Source organism: Hyperolius riggenbachi, chromosome 11 (assembly GCF_040937935.1).
Source record: "Hyperolius riggenbachi isolate aHypRig1 chromosome 11, aHypRig1.pri, whole genome shotgun sequence".
NCBI classification, from domain to species: Eukaryota; Metazoa; Chordata; class Amphibia; order Anura; family Hyperoliidae; genus Hyperolius; species Hyperolius riggenbachi.
The window spans coordinates 56,166,671-56,188,477 of record NC_090656.1 but is presented as its reverse complement, the minus strand read 5'-3'; the positions used below and the strand labels follow the sequence as shown (position 1 = coordinate 56,188,477).

The window sequence follows — 21,807 nt, the reverse complement described above, 5'->3', positions numbered from 1 at the left end:
ACTTCCTCCAGCAGCATAAGCACGTCTGAGTCCCTCGCCGTCCTCCCGCGGTCTGCCATTCAGCTGTGATCAGCCCCAGTAACAGGCTCAGTTGGGTCTAATCTGGGTCTTCTGCACATGGGCTGACCTCCCGCACATTCGCAGTAGACCGAGACTGGCACGACTGAGCCTATTACCGGGACTGGTCGCGGCTGAACGGCAGATCGCGGGAGGACGGCGTGGGACTCAGACGTGTTTATGCTGCAGGAGGAAGCCGTGGGTATCAAATTTTTTTACGACAGCTCTGGTTTACTTTAATGCTGCCAATTTAATTGCATTTTGGGGGAAATGCTGTGAGATTATGTTTACTATGAGGGAAAATGCTGCCAGGTCATGCTTATTTCCGTGAAATGCTGTTTGATTATGTGTATTATGAGAGAAAACGCTGCCAGATCATGGTTATTTTGGTGGAATTTTGTAAGATTATGTGTATTATGAGAGAAAACGCTGCCAGATCATGCTTGTTTTGGGGAAATGCTATGAGATTATGTGTATTATGGTGGAATGCTGCCAGATCATGCTTATTTTGGGGAAAGGCTGTGAAATTATGTGTATTATGAGAGAAAATGCTGCCAGATCATGTTTATTTTGGGGAAAGGCTGTGAAATTATGTGTATTATGAGAGAAAACACTGCCAGATCATGTTAATTTTGGGAAAATTTATGTGAGATTATGTGTATTCTGAAGGTAATGCCAGATGATGTGTATTTTGGGGGGGAAATTGCTGCTAGATTATGTGTATGTTTCAAGAGGGTGTCAGGGTTTTTGCATACCGTCGCCATTCTGTTGATCCCGTCACTAGTATCTAGGGATAAGCAGGGCCAGGGAGGGGAATCTACGCAAGCACGGGTCTTCACCAGCACACCCTGCAAGGGATGATGGGCCGTCCCCCCAGTGGATGGCGGACTACTTTGCTGCCTGGTGCTTGCCAGGTCACGCCCCCCAGGACAACCGCACCAGTGACGGGAAGAACAGACGGTACCTGATGGGATAGGAGGGGGTTCGAGCAAAGCAGACCATTGAGCTATCAGGCAAGGACCGGCAGGCCCAACCTAAAGGGAATCCCAGGAAGGATTTTGACATGCAAGAGTTCCCAGGAGGAGAATGGGCATAAGGGAAAACACGGGAAGGGAGCAGACTGAGGGAGTCCCAGGAAGGGAACAGGCAGGCTGGGTAATCCCGGGAAGTGTGAAGCTGACTGGAGGGGTTCCCAGGAGGGGAGTGGATAGCTAGGAGGAATCTCCGGGATGCAGCAGCTGACAAGAAGAGTTCCCAGAGGGCAACTGGTAGGAGGATGAATCCCCGAGATGGTGCGGGTGACTGGAGGAGTTCCCAGAGGGAACTGTCAGACTGGAGGAAACCCTGGGATGTTGCAGCAGACTGGAGGAATTCCCGGAGGGGAACTGACAGACGGGGGAATCCCCGGGATGGTGCAGTTGACTGGAGGAGTTCCCAGAGGGGAATTGTCAAGACTGGAGGAAACCCTGGTATGTTGCAGCAGACTGGAGGAATTCCCAGAGGGGAACTGACAGGCAGGGGGCAGCCTCGGAATGCTGCGGATGACAAGAGGGAGTTCCCTGGAGGGGAACTGGCAGGCAAGGCAAACCCCGGCAGACTGCAGACAGGGAAGTGACTGTGGGGAGACTGGCAGGCAGTAACTGCAGGGAACCAGGGATAGGTACAGGAAGGCAGGCTAGGGAATGACTGGCAGGGAACACAGGTGTAGAAGCAGGGATGGATGGCTGACCGGAGAGGCTGAAAGGCAGGGATCCTAGATTAGATAGGCTCAGGATTACAGGCTGACAGGCAGGCTAAGAGTAGCAATAGGGAAAGGCCAAAAGGGGGGATCCTGGAAGGGAGCCTAGTCGAGAGAGTGGGAGGAATGGCGGCGGAACGCCGTGGTTGTGACGATGGATGCAACAACATCCAAACAGTGAGAGCGCAGGGTTGAAATACCCTGCCTCTCAATCAGGCAGAGTGTAGTACTGCCCAACACCACCAGGACAAATAGGAGAGGAGGTGCGTGCACGCCTAGCAACAGGGAGATGTTGAACCCAGAAATCCGTTGGATCTGCGTCTTTCCGCCATAATGAAGAGGTGCGAGGAGGCAGCGTGGGACTCGGCGGCTTGAGGGTATCGTTACCCTCCGCTGTCCTGACAGGAGCTGGCGCTGGTTGCGAGGCGAGGTAAGTAACGAGCAATCGTTACAGGGTGGTGGTGTGGAGGGGGGCGGGGGAAAGAGAACCCTAATTATTGAAGTCCACTCTCCATCATGTAGTCTGAAAAAAAATTATGGCCCTCCATACCCAGGAAGTTGAACAGCACAATGCATTTTTAAACACTAAACACACGAGTTAACAGTAAAAGTGAAGCAGGATAACGTGGGGCACGGTCATCCCGATCCATTGCATTCCTGCTGTCACAGGCAATGCAACGCAATGACCACTGTGAATGTGGCCTTACCATGTTTCTCATAACTGGTGTACTTTGGTGATGCTTCTTTTCATTACTTTACAGTAGAACATATCTCACCCTCCCCCTTCCCCCCCCCCCCCCCCCCACACACACACACAATAATAGACCCATGGGTTTTATGACTGCTACTCTTTCACCCGCCACAAGCCACATATATGGGTGTCCAATAAAATAATAGATGCTCTTTCTTCCCTAACAGTGGTGAAATCTTTTGAAAACAAAATAATAACACTCAAATTCAAAACAAGAATGGTGTTGGCATACAGCAGACAATAATCAAAAACAGGTGACAGGTGACAGCAAAGAGGAGACACGGCAGCAGCATAGGAGAAGAGGGCAGTGATGCAAGCCCAGCAGCTGAGCAGGGAAGACTGAGTCTACAGCTGTGTGAATGCTCTTGTGCTACTGGCTGGAGCAGTTGAGAGGGCGTGAGCTTCAAATCCAGGCAATCTGCACAGTAATGAAGCTTTCCCAGTCTGCTCATACATTACTACGGGACTAGTTCGCTGCTGCTCTGTCTGTCTCTCGCTCGATATGTCTGCTTCGGCTGCAGGAATAGGGCAGCCCCACTCTACGGCATGCTGATAATAAGGTAAGGGCTTGATCTACTTCTCTATATTTGCACAACTGTATGTCTCTCTAATGCTGGTCACACATGTATAGATTTGTATGAAAGCTTCTTAAATGATCCATTTCATCACAAAACGGATCATTGGAATGGAATACCATTTAGTTTATGCAGCTCTCCCGTTCAATAAAAAAATATCACTGATTTGTGAAAACAATTGTCTGGACTTGTCGCTTCAATTTTTTGGATTTGTGAAAACTGGCAGTAAAGGATTGTGATTACAGCGTGTGTGTCCAGCATTGCACATCAAAGGAGAGCTTACCGGTGCAAGCCAGCCGGTAGTGACAGCAGCTGGATTACTGTATATGGTCACTGCTGTTTGTCTAGATGGCTAGTTCTGCTGGCAAAAGGGAGATGTACTCTAAGCAGTGGCATAGCTATGAGTCAGTCTTTTGTCAGACATAGGAGCTGTGGTTAGATGGAGTGGCAGCAGTGCTGTGTTGGCACGTTGTGCCATGGGCAGCACACTCTGACTGGTTCCCATGAAGGAAACTGACAGGCAGCCAGCCTATGGCATTGGATGACAGAAGCTGTTCTGTTCCTGTATCCAGGGTCTGCATTCATTGAGGGATTTTACACTTGATTTTGCTCTCTTTCTGTGAACTGTGTGTGTGTGTGTGCATGTGTTTTTCAGCACATGATGTGACGAGACTGAGACTGCTAACGTTTCTGTGAGGCAACAGCTGGTGACAGCCAGATGTGCATGTGCTGCAGAGGATGTGAGTGTCCAGCAGTAGTTCTGGAGCTACAAACGCAGGCATTTATAGAAGCATTGCTGAATGCAATACATATTTTGTTGTTTTACTACAGGATGGAAGGTTACTGCAGTGAGGGAGTATTTTGGCTGTGCTGGAAATATTTCATTCAGCAAGGTGCTTCCCTTGTGAACTGGACATAATTCTTGTGTTCTGTGCTAGTGTTGGAACAAGTGCTAGCATGCGTGATAGGCTAATTTATGTGATGTCAAAGGCCATCCACAGGACTGAGTATGCCATGGCCTTATATAAGTAGTTCAGATTAATTAGGCCACAAGAGAATATTAGCTTCTTTATTATACATCTGCAGGCTGCATTATTATGACAGATTTCTAGTTAATGTTTACGCATTATGTACTTTTACGCGTTTATACTGAACTTCATGAATGTTAAAGTCTCACATTGCCAGGGGCAGCATTGCACAGGTAGTGCAACCTTTCCTAGAAGTGCTTTTGTTTTTTGACAGATTGTGAAGCCATCTATAGCTCCCCCTGCCTCCTCCTTCAGAAGTTGCTGATTTATTAGTTTCAGTTGTATGGATCATCAAAGGCATTAACCCTGTCACTTACTGTGAAATACAATGAGGCTGTTAAAGCCTATACACTCTTAGCTTGCATCAGGGATATAGGAGCAGGTCTTGTAACCTCAATTATGGCTCCTAATGTAGAGGCCCTTCATCAACCAGTGCATCAGCTCTTCCCTGGGTTACAAGTTGCCCAGCAAGCTCATGGTGAACCAGAACTCCTAGGAGTGTGAATGGGGCTGAAAGAGACCAAATAGCCTCCTTACTACTTCTGTTTTGCTCTTCACTGGGGTTGTATTCATGACAAATGCCACTATGCTGCACTTTGCTTTTGATTTATATATAATATTTGTCCCCCACTCTATGCTATAGCATCTCTCTCCATGTGACAGTCATTGGGAAGCGGGTTCTGTGACTGTAAAGAAATGCCATGCAGGGATCCCACCATAAAACTCTGCTAGGGAGGCCCAGTGTGAAATCTTAACCAGAGCCCTTGACTCTATAGTTACTTTGATGACTTGCATATACAGTATAAACACCATCAGTCTTCCTTGCCAATGGGAGTAACCGTCTTTAAAAAACCCAGTCATTTAAATCATGTGATACCTGGAAAGATGTAAGCCAATGAATGAATGGATGTCACATTTCATGAATGAACAATTTGCATAGTAATACTTAAGCGCTCGTGGACGCACAGTGCAGCCGTTGTGCTTCTGTCGGAGGCTCTGCGTTGTGACAGTGAGTCTGTGCTGGAATGGGATGGGGATTTCAGGCTCTGCCTGTGGGCTGGAGAAGGGGTGTGGACTACTCATCAGCTGTAGGGAAAGCAGCTGTCTTTTTCTAGGGGAGTTCCTGATTCTTATTAGACACTCAAGGGCATTCCTTTCTGCCTTCTGCAATACAGCTTCTGTTAACCTCTGCCTAACCAAAACCAAACTGACCAAAATATTTCTAAAAAAAAAAAATCTCTGCGGGGCTGCTCTGTGCTTGCTCTGATTTTAGCAAACACTACAGGTATGAGTGCTGAATTTGATTTTCCCCAACGATTTTCCCTTAACCCTGTATAAAGATACAATTCAGCCCATACTTATTCTGGTAGGTGTGGAGAAGAACTATTCAAGTGTAAGATTACATAATTGCTTATATCTAATTCTTACCTCCTCCAGTGCTGAGAAAAAAAACACGCTTCAATGATAGCGGGCCTGATGTTTATTGGGTGCTGAAATTACTTCTCAGGGCTCATTCACACTAGAGGCATTTTTGGGACTTTTAAGCGCAGGCGATCTGTACAAATCACCCTAAAAGTGCTTACACTATGCTTTACAATGAGATAGTTCTCATTGGGGCGTTCCGTTTGCTTGCCGCTGACAAAAGCGCTACATGTACCATTTTGAGGGCGATTTTCCCTGATTGGAAGGTATAGGAAAATCGCAAAGCACTTGAAAAAAGCTTTGTATAGCGATTTCCCCAGCACTTTAATGAACGATGTATTCATTTCTGGGTCAAAGTAATCACTTCCAGTCAGACATACAAAAAGCGCTCATAACACGCAGAGCGATTAGGGAAAAAAAATAAACATTGATCAGCGCGGGCAATAGCGTGATTGGAACGCAATGTGAACAAGGCCTTACTGCTGCTATTTGAATGAATGCTTTGTATGGTGCCTGAAAACTTTTTGGGGGAGTGTTAAGGGGGGGGGGGGGGGGGGGCGGTCGTCGACGACTGGAGGTAGGGTGGGTGGGTAGTGTTAAGCTTAGATGGGCAGTTAAAGTTAGGCGTGGGAGGGTGGTTAAAGTTAGGCGTCAGGTATGGTGTTAGTGTGGGGGGAATGGTTAGGCATCAGGAAGGGTGTCTGTGCAGGGGGTGGGACGATTAGCCATCAGGGTGGGTTCTGTGTGGGAGTAATAGTAAATCCAGAAGATCTGCACACTCACATGTAGACCATGGGCTCGATTCACAAAGCGGTGATAACCCAGTTAAAGACTTTAGGCGTGATAACCATTTTTATCATGCCTAAACTCAGTTTAGGCATGATAAGTTTAGGCATGATAAGTTTAGGGGTGAAAAGTTTAGGCATGCTAAGTTTAGATAAGTTTATTACGCGCGCAAAGTCCCGCACGCAAAGCAGCGCCATTAAACTCTATGCGAAGTGCACCAGACTTTGCTAGCGCAAAACTTTTGATCAGCTGTGCACTGCGGTGCTAACCCAGTTGGTGCTTAAACTTATCACGCCTAAAAACTTATCACACCTAAACTTATCATGCCTAAACTTATCACACCTAAACTTATCACACCTAAACTTATCATGCCTAAACAGAGTTTAGGTGTGATAAAGGGCTTTTCACCACGGTGCTAACTGTTAGCACGCTTTGTGAATCAGGCCCCAAGTCTGCTTTTATTCAATAGACCTGACAATTCCATTTCATAACCAACGATTTGTTTCGGGGCCCCGAGGGGTCCCCTTTGTCAAGGTAAGAACACAGAATAGTAATATGTTACCATTCTGTGTTCTTACCTTGACAAAGGGGACCCCTCGGGGCCCCAAAACAAATCGTTGGTTATGGAATGGAATTGTGTCACGTCTATTGAATAAAAGCAGACTTGGTCTACATGTGAGTGTGCGGATCTTCTGGATTTACTATTGACGGTCACTTTGGTCCTGCACCTCTACAGTGGTGTGCGATTCTTCTTCGGATTACTTATTACTGTGTGGGAGTAGGGTTAGGTTTAGCTATAGTAAAATATCAGTATTTAATACTGATATTTTACGATCCTTCTTTACACTTTAACCTCCTTAGCGGTAACCCCGTGTGTGACACGGGGTAAGCCGCCGGAGGGTGCCGCTCAGGCCCTGCTGGGCCGATTTAAATAATTTTTTTTTTGCTGGACGCAGCTAGCACTTTGCTAGCTGCGCCAGCACCCCGATCGCCGCCGCCGCGCGCCCGATCGCCGCTATCCGGTGCGGCGCGCGCGCCCCCCCCCAGACCCCTGCGCTGCCTGGCCAATCAGTGCCAGGCAGCGCCAAGGGGTGGATCTGGTCTCCCAATGACATCCTGACGTCGCTGACGTCATCCCGCCCCGTCGACATGGCGACGGGGGAAGCCCTCCAGGAAATCCCGTTCTTTTAACGGGATTTCCTGATCGCCTATCGCCGGAGGCGATCGGCGGGGCTGGGGGGATGCCGCTGAGCAGCGGCTATCATGTAGCGAGCCCTGGGCTCACTACATGATTTAAAAAAAAAAAAAATTTAAAACTGCTGCGCTGCCCCCTGGCGGTATTTTTCATACCGCCAAGGGGGTTAAAAATAGAATATCTGTACATATACCGATCTTCTACTATCGGCTTTCCTTGGCGTCTACATTTACAGGCGCCCTTTTATTACGTACGTGCCCTGCAGACATGCAGTTTTTTCAACACTGTAGAAGTCAACTCAAGTAAATTACAAGATGGAGGCTGGCGCTAGTCTAGTTTAGGGGACCCAGCATGGAAACCTCATAAGGAACAGTTTGCAAATCACAGCACCCTCTACAGCACAAAGCGTTGTGATTGGCCGAATAGTGTGGGTGTAGTTTACTACAACCTATTGGAAACTTAGCAGTTGCAGAGTGTGCTGTCCACCCAATCACATTAGTGGAATTTGTCTATGAGGTTTTCTGTTGGGTCCCCTAAACTAGACTAGCGCATGAAGGCTTAGGCCTGGTTCACATTTGGATCAAAATCGCCCAGAAATCATCACCTAGTCATGAAATGTTGACAATTTTTCAGTGACAGTGATTCCCATTCAAGAGAATGGAAATCGCACCCCGATCACCGCCCAAATGCTATATACCACACGTTTGCAATTTTAATCAAAAAGCAATGCTGCAGGTGAACACACCCTCATAGGGTGACACTGCACTAGCACTTTGCAGATCACTGCGATTTGCAAGAGCATCGCAATCGCCGTGCAAAGACATGTGCCATGGGCGCAGGAAGTTATGGATGGTTATATTTGACAGTTTCAACGCATAAAAGCTTGCTGTAAATTTACACTAAAACCCCAAAAATAATATTAAATTACAAAAAATGAATTGTGCAATGGTCATATACTGTATGTATAAAAGATGTTGAATATTATAGCCTGGTACACACATCCAATTTTGATTGGCAACATTTACCACTAAACTGTCATACTACATAGAGGTGGTAAGGACTGGCCAATTAGAATTGGCAGTGTGTACCAAGCTTAAGGCTACTTACACACCAAGACGTTGCGTTAGAGGGGACGTTAAGGTCGCATAACGTGCCCCTAACGCAACGCATGGTGGTGCGGGAGAGGATGTTAGAGTGAGCCGCGTTAGGCGGCTCTATCCGCATAAGGTCTACCAGAGTGGCGCTGATTGGCCGGCGGGACCTCGTGATGCGGAGTGGCCAATCAGCAGCCGCCAGTGCAGTGCATATTAAGTAGCCATGTGCGCGGCTACTGTAGCGGCATCTCCCCGCCTCCTCTCGCCCCCCACTGAGCATGTGCAAACATTCTAACACGGCTTAAGCCGCTCAGAACGCACAGTACGCTGCACTTTGCCCGAACGTGCAGCGTTACTGTGTAACGCAACGTGGGCAGTGTGAACAGCATCATTGACTTTGTGGTGCTGTGCGGTGGGCTGCGTTACAGGCTGCACTAACGTGCGCCTGTAACGTCCTGGTGTGTAAGTAGCCTAAATCAAAATAAAGGCCTGGTGCACACCAGAGGAGTTTTTCTGAGCGCTTTGAGTTTTTAAACCTGCTGCTAATGTTATCCTATGTGTCTGTGCACACTGGAGCAATGAGGTTTTGTAAAAAAAAAAACCATAGCATTACATTGGGAGAGCTTTGGAAACCTCTAGCGCCCAAACGCTAGAGGTTTCAAAAGCTCTTTCCAATGTAATGCTATGGGTTTTTTTTACAAAACCTCATTGCTCCAGTGTGCATAGACACATAGGATAACATTAGCAGCAGGTTTAAAAACTCAAAGCGCTCAGAAACACTACTCTGGTGAGCACCAGGCCAAAGGCTGAATACCTGATACTCATATTTATTGAGTCAGAAATTCCTAAAGTATATAAATGCAAAGGATAAGTAATGCATGCAGCTCAGTAGTGTTTTTATAGAAGGCCAGCTGCAGTGGCAGTAACGTGTTCCTCTCAAATCAGATTAGAGAGGTCAGAAGCTAATCATTTTGATGCAACGTTGGCTAATTTTATAAATCAATAAACAAATATATGTGCTTGGAATTGGTCCTGCCACACACAGTAACTGTGGATTCTGATTGGTCTTATTTCAAGCTATTTTCATTTGCATAAAATTAACATAACATCTGCATCAACTTGAAATGATTAGCATCTCCTTAACCATCTATACTTCGGACTTCCTGTGAACGTATTCCTGTTCCATAAGCAGAGACAGGATTGTGGCTTTCAGGCGGAGTGAACGGCGTCTGCCTGTGATTCCGCCTCTCAGTGGGTTAACTTGCCCACACTAGTAATTTGTGATTCTGGAAAGGGAAATGGAATATATGGTTTTGTTTCTGTCTGCTGGAACTGAGAGCTTTTTTTCTGTGTGTGATTTTCTGTGCAGATAATGACAGCAGTTAGCAGTGGTATTCAGAGCGAGCGAGTACAGTGAGGTTATTCTACAGACGCACGTGCAGCCGCCTCTCTGTGGCGTAACTCCTGCCAAGACAAGTACTGTTCTCAGTCAGCAGCAGCAACAGCGACATGATGTGTATAGAGGACTGCAATATTAAACGCACAGCATTAACTAACCAGCGCATCTAACAGCTTGCTCTTTATTGTAACTGTGATTAGTCACCACTGACTAATTCTAAATATGGTAGCTGCTATTAGGCCTCTCTCATATGGGAGGCTGGACCGTGTGGTTGTCGGGCAGTTCAATGTCCCGTCTGCCGCCCACGAGCCCCATTCAGGTTTAATGCAAATGTGGCCACATGTGACTGTAACCCCACCCGCTCAGCACTTCACACATGGTGGCATTACTCGGCGGTAGAGAACCATGTTGTGTTTGGCCACGGCTGTGGCCACGCTGGGTGGAGGGTTTCCACTAACAAGCGCCCTGCCTGTGCTAGAGAGCATAGAGAGCAGCTGACAGGAGGTGAATTCACTGCCTGTCAGCTGCTTGTATGAAACAGCCCAATATAAGGCCAGAAACCCACTAGGAGTGATTTCTATTCGCTAGTGATTTTCCCTAAACCAGGGGTCCCCAAACGTTTTGGATTGAGGGCCGGGTCAACATACTTCAGACTGCTGGCGGGGCGATGTATACGTAAAATGATGTATTTGCGGGCCAGACAGTGAAGCATACCCAGATGACAACCTGAAGTCCAATTGGACAGCAGTGGCATCTGATGTGGAATTTGATTGAAAACCAGCGAATTACTGCTTTCTGGCTTCCGTGTGGATGGGTGGAGCCAGCATTGCTATTCTATATGTGGACAACCAATATTTAAAGATGTAGCTGACCGCATCTATAAGTAATACATTTTGTGTGTGGGGAGCCGGTAAAAAAGCCTCAGGGGGCCGCATTCGGCCCGCGGGCCTTAGTTTGAGGACCACTGCCCTAAACGCTCTGCCAATGTAAATGGTTGGGACAAATTCCACTAGAACGATTAGGCAAATTGCAATTGCAGGACATGCAGCATTTTGGGAGTGTTTCTTTTGTAATGTATTGTATAGGAGCAGGGAAATCACTCCCAAAATCACTTGCAAAGCGCTACCACAAATCGCTTGCAACTGCGATAGCGCTTTGTAGTGAGTCCCAAGCCTCAGGGTTGGTTCTACAGAATAATTCTGAATGTCAACTCACTGAACATACAATTGTTTGGGGCTGTTCACATTTCTGTGCTTTAACAGATCGCGTTATTCTAACTTCCTGCATGCAGGCTTTGTAGTAAAGTCACCTTTGCAGTTCACACTCTATAACACATGCATTAGGCAACTGACCACTGTAAACCTAACCTTAAAAAAAATCTTAACTTCCACTTTAGCAGTGCACATAAACCCCCTTTTTACTGTCGGAGTAGGCATTAACATCTCAGACCTCCCCACCTCTGCGTAGGTAGGTTTCCTGGTGCGGAATCCACAGGGAAATGATCAGAGGGTTGACAGACATATAATAACACTGCTACTCCTGGTATTTACTGCTACGCAGTGCTGGATGTGTACACTGGATGCTGTCACTGTAAGACGAAGCACTTAAGTGAATTCCCATTCACTGCTGGGCAGAGCAGAGCTTGCGGTTTCCCAAATTTCACAGACGGTGCTGCTTAACCCTCACTGAGCCTACAGCCTTCTACCCGCCCAGTGCAGTATTTTACTGTGCAAGTATGCAAGGCATTGCAGTTCCACATATGAATGAGCCAGGGGAATGCAGGGGGGAATAGACGAAAAGCACAAATATTTTCAAAAGGGTCGTTTCTTAACTAGTGCCAAACTACACAAGCGGTACAGAGTGATGTTGTGTTCACAGTCACAATGATGTCTACATTCAGTATAGCTACTCAGTCTGGCGTAAGAGAAAAACATAGCATATCAGCATGGCTTGGGCACATAGAGACATATTTATCAAGGGGTGACAGTGGGATTCCCTCTAGTTAATTTAACCTTGAATTGCTGCATATTCTCAGGATTACAAGGCAATTTTTTTCAAACGCAGGTCCTACACCATTTTTGAGGTGAATATGCCTCAATGTAAAATATAAGAAAAAAAATGCTGAACAGAGCAATTTTCTAAATGTTTTTTTTTTTTTGCCAAAAGTGCCAAAAACTGTTCACTTCCAGGTCAAAGTGTACTTTCTTGTTTTGCCACAAGAACTACAAGATTGCTAATCAGAAATACTCCAAAATCGCTAGGCATAAATAGAAAATCGCTAGGCACGTGCCAGGAATTACTACTGCAAATCACTACAAAAAAAGCTAAGCGATTGCGATTACGCTTAGCGATTTTTAGGTGTTAACCAGCCCTAAATTTTCAGTAAGTTCTGCTGATCTGACATTCATTTGCTAGATCATTCTGCCAGGCTAGAGCACCAAGTATCGCTGCTAAAATGGCCATAGCGAAAACATAAAGTATATACAATATTTACATATCACAAATTCAAAGAACAAGGTCTTTTGGACCATTCATATATGGGTGGATGCAGCCTGTGCATCCACTGTGCAGTGACCTCTTTGCAGATGTCAGAATTTGCTGCTGTCAGCATTTCACTGGTGAAAGGGGATGCCCCTGATTACGAGAACTCATGGAGAAGCATGTGACCAGTTTGATCAGCTGATAGATTTGTAAGGTCCTGATTTGCTGTGATGACTTCTTGGATCAACACATGATTAGGACCAGCAAATCTATCAGCTGATTAAACTGATCACATGCTTCTCCATGAGGCAGCACGGTGACGTAGTGGTTAGCGCTCTCGCCTTGCATTGCTGGGTCCCCAGTTCGAATCCCAGCCAGGTCAACACCTGCTAGGAGTTTGTATGTTCTCCCCGTGTCTGCATGGATTTCCTCTGGGCACTCCGGTTTCCTCCCACATCATAAAAACATACAGATAAGTTAATTGGCTTCCCCCTAAAATTGGCCCTAGACTGCAATACATACACTACACGACACATACATAGACATAGGACTATGGTAGGGATTAGATTGTGAGCTCCTCTGAGGGACAGAATACGTGATGTGTGAGGGAGGGGTAGCCGTGGCCCGGCCATCCACAGATGTCCATTGAGGTCTGTGCGTGAAGCACAGCAAATGAAGCAATTAGCTCAAATGATTTACTCTTATTGGCTGGCTGGTAAGGGGAGGGGGTGCTTGGGGAACAGCAGGAGCTGAGCAGCTCTTTTAAAACTGTCTCCAAAGACAGTAGGTGGAGCTATGCACCTTATTCCATTACACCATTGGGATATTTCATTTCCTGTAGCCAGGACCTCCATGGCTATACCATGAGACCTGGTGGTCCCAAGGGAAGCAATAAAAATCCTTTTCCACTCTCTAATAAAGGTTTTGGAGGTTGGGCTCTGTCCCTGTTGAAAGTGAGCCCGAGGTGAGAGGTACGGTATATGGAGGCTGTCATATTTATTTCCTGTTAAACAATACCAGTTGCCTGGCTGTCCTGCTGATCTATGTGGCTGCAGTATTGTCTGCATTACACCAGAAACAAGCATGCAGCTAATCTTGTCAGATCTGACAATAATGTCAGGAACGCCTGATCTGCTGAATGCTTGTTTAGGGTCTGTGGCTAAAAGTATTAGAGGCAGAGGATCAGCAAGACAGCCTTGCAACTGGTATCTTAACATGAAATAAATATGGCAGCCTCCATATAACTCTCACCTCGGGATCACTTAACAATATCCATCAATTTCCTTTTAGGGCAGGAAGTGTTGGAAATTCTTCCAGCTGTAGACACAGAGAGCAATTAGAGCCCAGAAGAGATTCTAACACCTGATCACCTATCCAAAACGTAACACATTTTTGGAGTTTTTTTAGATACCATGGCATACTGAGCCATGGAATCTAATATGCAAACAGCCAACCTGCTTTCACCACTCACCACAAGTGCAGCATGAACTGTTAGGAACAAAACGTGATTGCACCGAAAATTGTGCAAGCATACAAATGCCTGCATGAGGAAAAAAAGATCTCACTGACGGAAAAGGAGCACCAAGATTTATACGTTAATCGCAGAGCTGTTGCGATCAGAAAAACACTGGCGGTCCCCAGCTCTGCAGTCTGTGTGGTTCATCTATGGGGTAGGGTCTGTGGAGCATTACTGCAAAATCAACAGACTACTGAAACCATACATCTAATTTCAACCTCATCTTCAACAGACAACTTGGATATGTTAGAATGGACTGAAATCCCACCTGTTAAGACTGCCATTTATGGACTTCCTCTGTGACAAAATCCACCGCGTCAATCACTTTATTCACTTTGAGCCTTGTGGGACAAAAAAAAAATAAAAACACTTTACAAATTGATTACGCTACTTCTGGAAAAGTGAATCCAGCATCAACCAGGATGACAATAATTGGACTATTGCTGGTTTAGAGGGTAGAGTACTGAATACCTAACAGGATTTGTACACCAGTTGTTATGGACACCCAATGCTATACTGTAGTCAAATCTGCACTATTTCTAAAGCAAATTCTTTGTCATCTACCCATTTCAGAAGAGGCATTAACATGACTGATCTTAGTTGGGTTTTAAAGTATTGCCATGTGACTCACACTATTTATACTAAGAAATGTCTCCCTGTTAATAAGCAACGACTTATCACCAGTCTGTACTTTGTCTCCGTTGATAGATCCCATTAGCGGATGATCTGAAGTGCTTGTGAAAAAAAAAGAATTGACAAAAACTGATGAAGGGATCACACTTGGGTCTGCGGCTTTCCGTGGATAACATTTGTTTTATAATGTGCATTTATGCATGTGTCAGCCAACTGTTGGCAATTGGAATTTCACGCATTGTGCGAAGGTATGAGTGTATGCAGCAAAGTTTTCTCCCCGCACGTGGGAACCGTACTTATGTCAGCCATCCCATTGATTAACATGAGCTGTCACATCTGGAGTGTTTTGGCATGGGGAAAAACTGCGTACAATTCCCCCAAGTGTGACCCCTACCTGATGAAGCACCAGAGAATACGCCAGAAGCATAACCTCACTTCCACAATACAAGCCTTTACCCTAACCTTACTACCATCACTGATATAATTACTACCTTTACTGATGTAAGGCAACTTAAAGAGACACTGAAGCGAAAAAAAAATTATGATATTATGATTTGTATTTGTAGCACAACTAAGAAATAACACATTAAGATCAGATACATCAGTGTAATTGTTTCCAGTACAAGAAGAGTTAAGAAACTCCAGTTGTTATCTCTATGCAAAAAAGCCATTAATCTCTACGACTTTCAAAGTCGTGGAGAGGGCTGTCTTCTGACTTTTATTATCTCAACTGTAAGTAAACAGTTTTCTTTTTATCTGCCAGAGGAGAGGTCATTAGTTCACAGACTGCTCTGAAAGAATCATTTTGAATGCAGAGTGTTGTGTAATCTGCACATATTAGAGAATGATGCAATGTTACAAAACACACTATATACCTGAAAATAAAAATATGAGAATATTTTCTTTGCTGCTAATCTTCTAGTAATTATTCATAGTACACAACCAATTCATTATATCATATATTTTTTCCCGCTTCAGTGTCTCTTTAAAGTGTACAAGAGATGATATAAAGTTTTATACAGTACATACCTGGGCTTCCTCTAGAACCATGCGGACGGATCGCTCACACACCGCCGTCCTCAGCCTTCTCTGTTGCCAGTACTAGGTCCCATAACTTCTGCCAGTTGCGGCCATTCTGACGCAAGAGAAGTGTGCTCTCTCTACGTATCTCTCTGGCAGAAGTTATGGGACATAGTACCGGCAACAGAGGAGGATGAGGACAGCGGTGTGGGAGCAATCCGTGTGCATGGGGCTGGAGGAAGCCCAGGTATGTATAAAACTCCTACTTTGGATCATCTCTGGTACACTTTAACAGTAAGCTTTTCCCTGACCTTAACCAAATCTTTCACCGTAACTACTTCTAAAGCTCACCTAAAGGCTCGTACCCATGTGGCAATTTGTGCGCGATTTGTCCGACCAGTGATTGTTTTCTTTTATTGAGAGAGAACGATCGTTTCCGCAATCTCACGACATGGGTATGAATACAAGCTTAGGTGAATGATGATTTGCGATGCGCAGTGATAACAACCACCTTAGCGGATCTTTAGGCTCCCCAATGATTCCCATGTAAAGTGCTGAGATTGTTTGAACTCTTGTTCACGCCCGTTGTTGTGGATCGGGGAAAGCTCGTCGTTAGGTGACGTTGCTGTAATCCCTCTTCCTGCGTCTTCAGGTGAGTATATTACGCATAATGCTCCTGCCTATCACTGACAAAATACTCTAGGCCTAGATACATCTAAACCTGACCCTAATACAGACTAGGACCTTATAATTATCCTTACCTGACCCCTGAAAGGAATGATACCTATCGGCATGTGGAGTTCTAGTATATCAGCTGACAAACTGTTCATATACATAACTGACTCCTATCTGACACCGATCGGCTTGGCCACGCTGACTTCACAAGTGAGTAAAGCAGAGATGGATTCTGCCACTGAGAATTCTTACAGCTTGCTGTGAATGCGACCTGGGAGTTTTGTGGGATGAGCGTAATGTTTTTCCATTGAGCATTTATTTTTCCTCTCGTTGTTCCCTCTCTAAGAAATGAGGTGTTCTGGGGTTAGCTCATAAACTTAAGGACAAGTAGCGGCGTCTGGAGCCAGTCATAAAGCAGGACACTGCAGCCCAGGCTTCACACTTTCCACAGTGTATGTACCTCTGTGCTCTTCCACACTCCTGCTTCATATGGCTCCTCGTACAAGAGCTTCTGTATCTGCAGGCCATAAAGAGGAAGCAGCTCCATTCCACACTTGGCAAATAATCTTACTGAGGCTCTGCAACTTCTGAGCAACTATGGCTTTGAATAGAAGATGCTTTATGTAATGGTATCTACTTTATGCTCAGGTATAATGGCTGTTGTAGTTGCCATCCTGACCTGCAACAGGAGAATTCACATGCTCTGATGCATCGGGATGCCCCAATGCCTTAAAGAACACACAGTACTTTCAAAGCCTTCTACACAGCTTTGAAAGTAGTCCCAAGATCAGGCTTTCTCAACCAGGGTTCCTTGAGGACATCGCAAGGGTTCCCTGGCATGTCTCCCTCCGGTCAGACTTGCATTGGTTGGTGAGGTGAAAAAGTACTCATAGGCATAGCAATCACCCCTGTGACCCCTGCCATTGCAAGGGGGCCCAGAGGCTTTGGGGGCCCCTACTCCTCCCTCTCCCCAACTGCAAGTGCAGCCAATTAGCAAAAAAAACTCCCAGTTCACTCACAAAAACGTGTGCAGGAACACGTGTAATTTCTTTTCCTGCTTCCAGACGCTGCTTCACAGCAGAAAACTCTCTGCTGCCATTTGCCGGCTCCCAATCACATGACCCAAATGGGGATTGGGGACCACGTTATCATTTTTGCACAGGGGCCCTATTAAGTCTAGTTATGCCTTGGGTGCACTACAATTGTGGGAACCATAATACTGTAAAACACTAACACAGGCTACTATGATAGGAAGCACTATAGAGGAGGAACATGGACTGAGAGCTAAACAAGGAGGTTATTACACTTAATAAAGTTTCTAACCACACCCCTTTTAAAGCAAAATAAATCCCCACCCTCTCTGCTTATACAGGGGTTCCCTGAAATCCAACAATTATTTGAAGGGTTCCTCCAAGATGAAAAGACTATGGGCCTGTTTCCACCACACGCAGATTGGATGCAGAATGGATGCAGAAAAACTGACTCCAATGAATGTGTATGGGCCTGTTTCCACTAAACGCGCTTTTCCTGGTGCAGATTTCCCCATAGACATTTATAGGAGTCAGTTTTTCTGCATCTATTCTGCATCCAATCTGCGTGTAGTGGAAACAGGCCCTAAGAAGCACTGCCCTAAATCTTCAGTGCCTGAGGGCCCATCTCCACTATCGCGAATTCGCATGCGTTTTTCGCATGCAAATTCGCATAGTAATACAAGTGAATGAGACTGTTTCCACTTGTCAGGATTCCTTTGCGTTTTTCTGTGCAGAAAAAATTTGCATGGCAGAGCCATCAGAATTCGCATACCACTATGCGAATCGCATACAATGTATTTAATAGGAAATTTGCATGAGGTTTGGGTATGCGATTCGCACCGCACAAGTGGAAATGCAGCCTCAGTGTGTGTGTGATCATTTTAGGAGAAATTTTGGATTCAGTACAGGGATCTGCAGTGCCAAATGAGTAAACTACCAACATGAAGGAGTGTTATTGTTCAGAAGCCTCTTGTTCACTCTCCTTCCTGCACAGGAGAGAGCAGGCTGCCTGCCTACTAGGGCCGGTTTAAGCAACAATGGGGCCCCAGGGCAAAATAAACCTGGGGGGACCCCCAACAGATACCCCGGAACAAAAATCGGCATCAAGGGACCTTTTTTTGCTCCACATTCTGGCTACCCCAGCCTGCATGGGGGAAAAGGGGTTAAAAAGTTTCAGGAGGGGGGAACCCACATAATATTTTTTTAAAAAATTCCCACACTCTAAACATAAAACATTTTTTTGGGAAAATAGGAAAAAATGCCAGAGATCTTCATACAGCCATATTGCGGCTATATAGCGATCCCTGGCCAAAGCGCTGCGGCTGCGTATGGACCCCCTGGAAACCCTGTCAGGAAATGTATTTCTCTTTCTTTTGATGCATGTAAAATTACACTACCGTTAGGTTTGCTACTAAAAGTGACATTTAGGCTGGTTTCACAGTGGGACGTTACAGGCGCACGTTAGAGCAGCCTGTAACGCAGCCCACTGCACAGTAATGAAAAATCAATGGGGCTGTTCACAGTGCGGACGTTGCGTTACATTGTAACGCTGCGTCACAAGACAACGTACTGCATGCAGTACTTTGGACGCGGCTGAGCCGCGTTAGACTGCTTGCACATGCTCAGAAATGTTGGGGAGGAGCGGAGAGCGGCCAGGCACATGGCTAATTAATATGCACTGCACGTTATGACGTGCAGTGTTTACTTCCTGGAGCAGCCGCTCTGTGCGGCGATTGGCCGGCGGGACCACGTGATGCCGCATGCGCACAAGAGTGCGCATCACGGCATCACTGACGCCAGAGTGAGCTGCACAACGCGGCTCACTCTGACGTCCAGATCTAGCACCACCAGGCGTTCCGTTAGGGGGACGTTATGCGACCTTAACGCCCCCTCTAACGCAACGTCCTGGTGTGAAATTAGCCTTAAAAATATGTCACTAAAAATGACATTTAAAAATATACTTTTTTCCTTCGAAACTTTAAAATCGATTTTTCTCAAAAACTGTAAGGTCTTTTTGAAAAATTGTTTTTTTCCTCTTATTCCCAATGGTCTCCTTAACATATCCTGCAATTGTAGGGTTTCTAGCATTTAAGGTGGATTTGCTATTAACCGTTAAAGTCGTCAGGTTTTTAAATGTGTATTTTTTTTCCTTTGAAACTTTAAAGTCGATTATCTCAAACTATAAAGTCTTTTTGAAAAAAAATGTTTTCCTCTTGTAGCCACTGTGGGCCTCTACAAGCTAGGGGGCCCTGGGGCAATTGCCCCCTTTGCCTCTATGGTAGCGCCGGCCTTGCCTACAGTGACCGATGATCCCTAAAACTGTCACCTCAGATCTTTTCAGGAGAAAATGACTGAGTGCCTGTATGCAGGTTCACACCCACGCACACACACACTTTTTTTTGCTTTTCTGTGCGCTTTGTAATTGATTAGCGCTTTTTAAAAATTTCTCCCATTCACTTTCATTAAAATTCGCATAAAAATCGCCACAACTTTTCCGCGATTTTAATGAAAGTGAATGGGAGACATTTTTAAAAAGCATGCTAATCAATCACAAAGTGTTAAGAAAAGTGCTTATAGTGTGGATCCGCCTAAGGGTCCTTTTCCACTAGCAATTGCAATCACAAACGCCAGCGATTACGATTGCATTATTACTCTTAAATTTCCCATTTGAAAAACAAAACAATCCCTGTGACTTTGTTGTTCTTTTCACGTTGGGAAACGCGTGTACACCGATAGTGGCAAAACACATACTCGGCACGAACGGAAAATCATGATCGCAAGGCCCTAAAAGTGTAACTACAAAGAGAAAAAAAAACAGCAGCCCAAGCTCACACACTATAGCATTATCTGATCAGTATTATGAAAATAGAAATGAAACTTTAGCACCTTCCGATGTTTAAAGTAACTACACAAGCCCATTTCTGGACACCAGCCATTTTCCTAAAGTGGCCATTGTAGCCTCGAAAATCTCAGAGCCTAATTTTTATCAGTGGTGGGACATCTCTATTCAAATGAATGTAGCTCCTGGTGCTCCTCTCTGCCCAATGTCTTTTGCAAAGATAACACACTTGACTGTGTAATCTCAGCCTGACCTTCTTGGCACAGATCTTTTTAGAGTGGAGCTCTAGTCCATGGCCACACGGTCAGACTTCTGGAGGTAATTTCTTGGGCGAATCACTGTTTGTTAAAAAACACTTGAACTGAGAATGATGTGGAAGTTGCCATATTAATTTAAACAATACGAGTTGTCTGGCTGCCCTGCTGATCTCTTTGGCTGCAGTAGTGTCTGAATCACACACCTGGCATGCAGCTAATCCAGTCAGACTTTAGTCAGAAACATCTGATCTGCATGCTTGTTCTGGGGCTATGGCTAAGTATTAAGCTGAATACTCACCTGATGACCCAGGAAAATGGATCTCTGCGACGTCCCCGGACGATAAGCGTTCCCTGATCCATTTGCCTGCAGGCGGGTACACACGATGGGCGTGACCGGGAAGTCAAGCGATTGCAGTCCTTTGCACGGAGTCGTTGGGGATATTAAAGATTCGATGTGACGGTCATATCGCCGTGCATCGCCAAAAATCATTCACATAATCGCGCCCTTGTACCCATATTGCTAGATTGCAGAAACTGTTGCTCGTCGCGCAAACAAACAGTCGCCTGAAAAATCATTGCAAAATGGCGTATTGGGTACAAGCCTTCAGAGGCAGAACATCAGGAAGACAGCCAGGCAACGTGAATTGATTGAAAGGAAATAATTATGTTGGCCTCTATATCCCTCTCAGTTCAGGTGTGCTTTAAGAGGTGCGTTTAGGTTTGTTTTTAATGCATGCCAGTGTAACATTTACTCTTATTTACTTTTATTTCTGTCCTACTCTAAAATGTTGGTGCTCTATTAGAACAGCCATTGTTGAGCCCCTAAACTAAGCGACTGTGAGAGGTGCATGAAAGGTGGATGATAGACTGTATTAGGACAGTATTGTGTCAGCTGATGTCTTGTTAGTTAGTATACTAAAAATGTGGCTTTGCAAAGTGTTTAGCAGGAGGAAAAAGGGGCAGGAGAGCGATAGCAAAGAAGGCAAGTGGCTGAAGAGCAGCAATGGGGCTTTTGGTCAGTCTGCTCCATGTAAACAGCGAGTGGAAGAACTGTGTTCTGTCCAGATTCAGAAGCAAGGGATTTTGAACGTGTCTGCCAAATGCCCCTTTAATGCAGAGTGTTATTGAACACAGCAGGCTAAAGGCTGATTCCGTGTCCAGGTGAAGCTCTGGTTGAGCTAAAATAGGTCTGCTAGATTAGCTCTAGGGACATATTTTCCAAAGAAAGCTGATCTATTTTCCAACAATGATCTGCAGGAAAGAAAGCTGGTCACTGTGTCTAAAATGTACACTAAAGCTGCCCCATAGCG

General features: G+C 45.5%; 1 protein-coding gene across 1 annotated transcript in view; it reads left to right on the top strand.

The window, feature by feature from the left end:
• The first annotated feature begins 3,006 nt into the window (after positions 1-3,006).
• Positions 3,007-21,807, top strand: part of ZNF469 (zinc finger protein 469) — a 160,297-nt gene continuing 141,496 nt past the window's right edge. The window contains exon 1 of the mRNA XM_068260641.1: positions 3,007-3,106. The gene's annotated coding sequence lies outside the window, so the exon portion shown is untranslated. The remainder of the gene's footprint in view (positions 3,107-21,807) is intronic.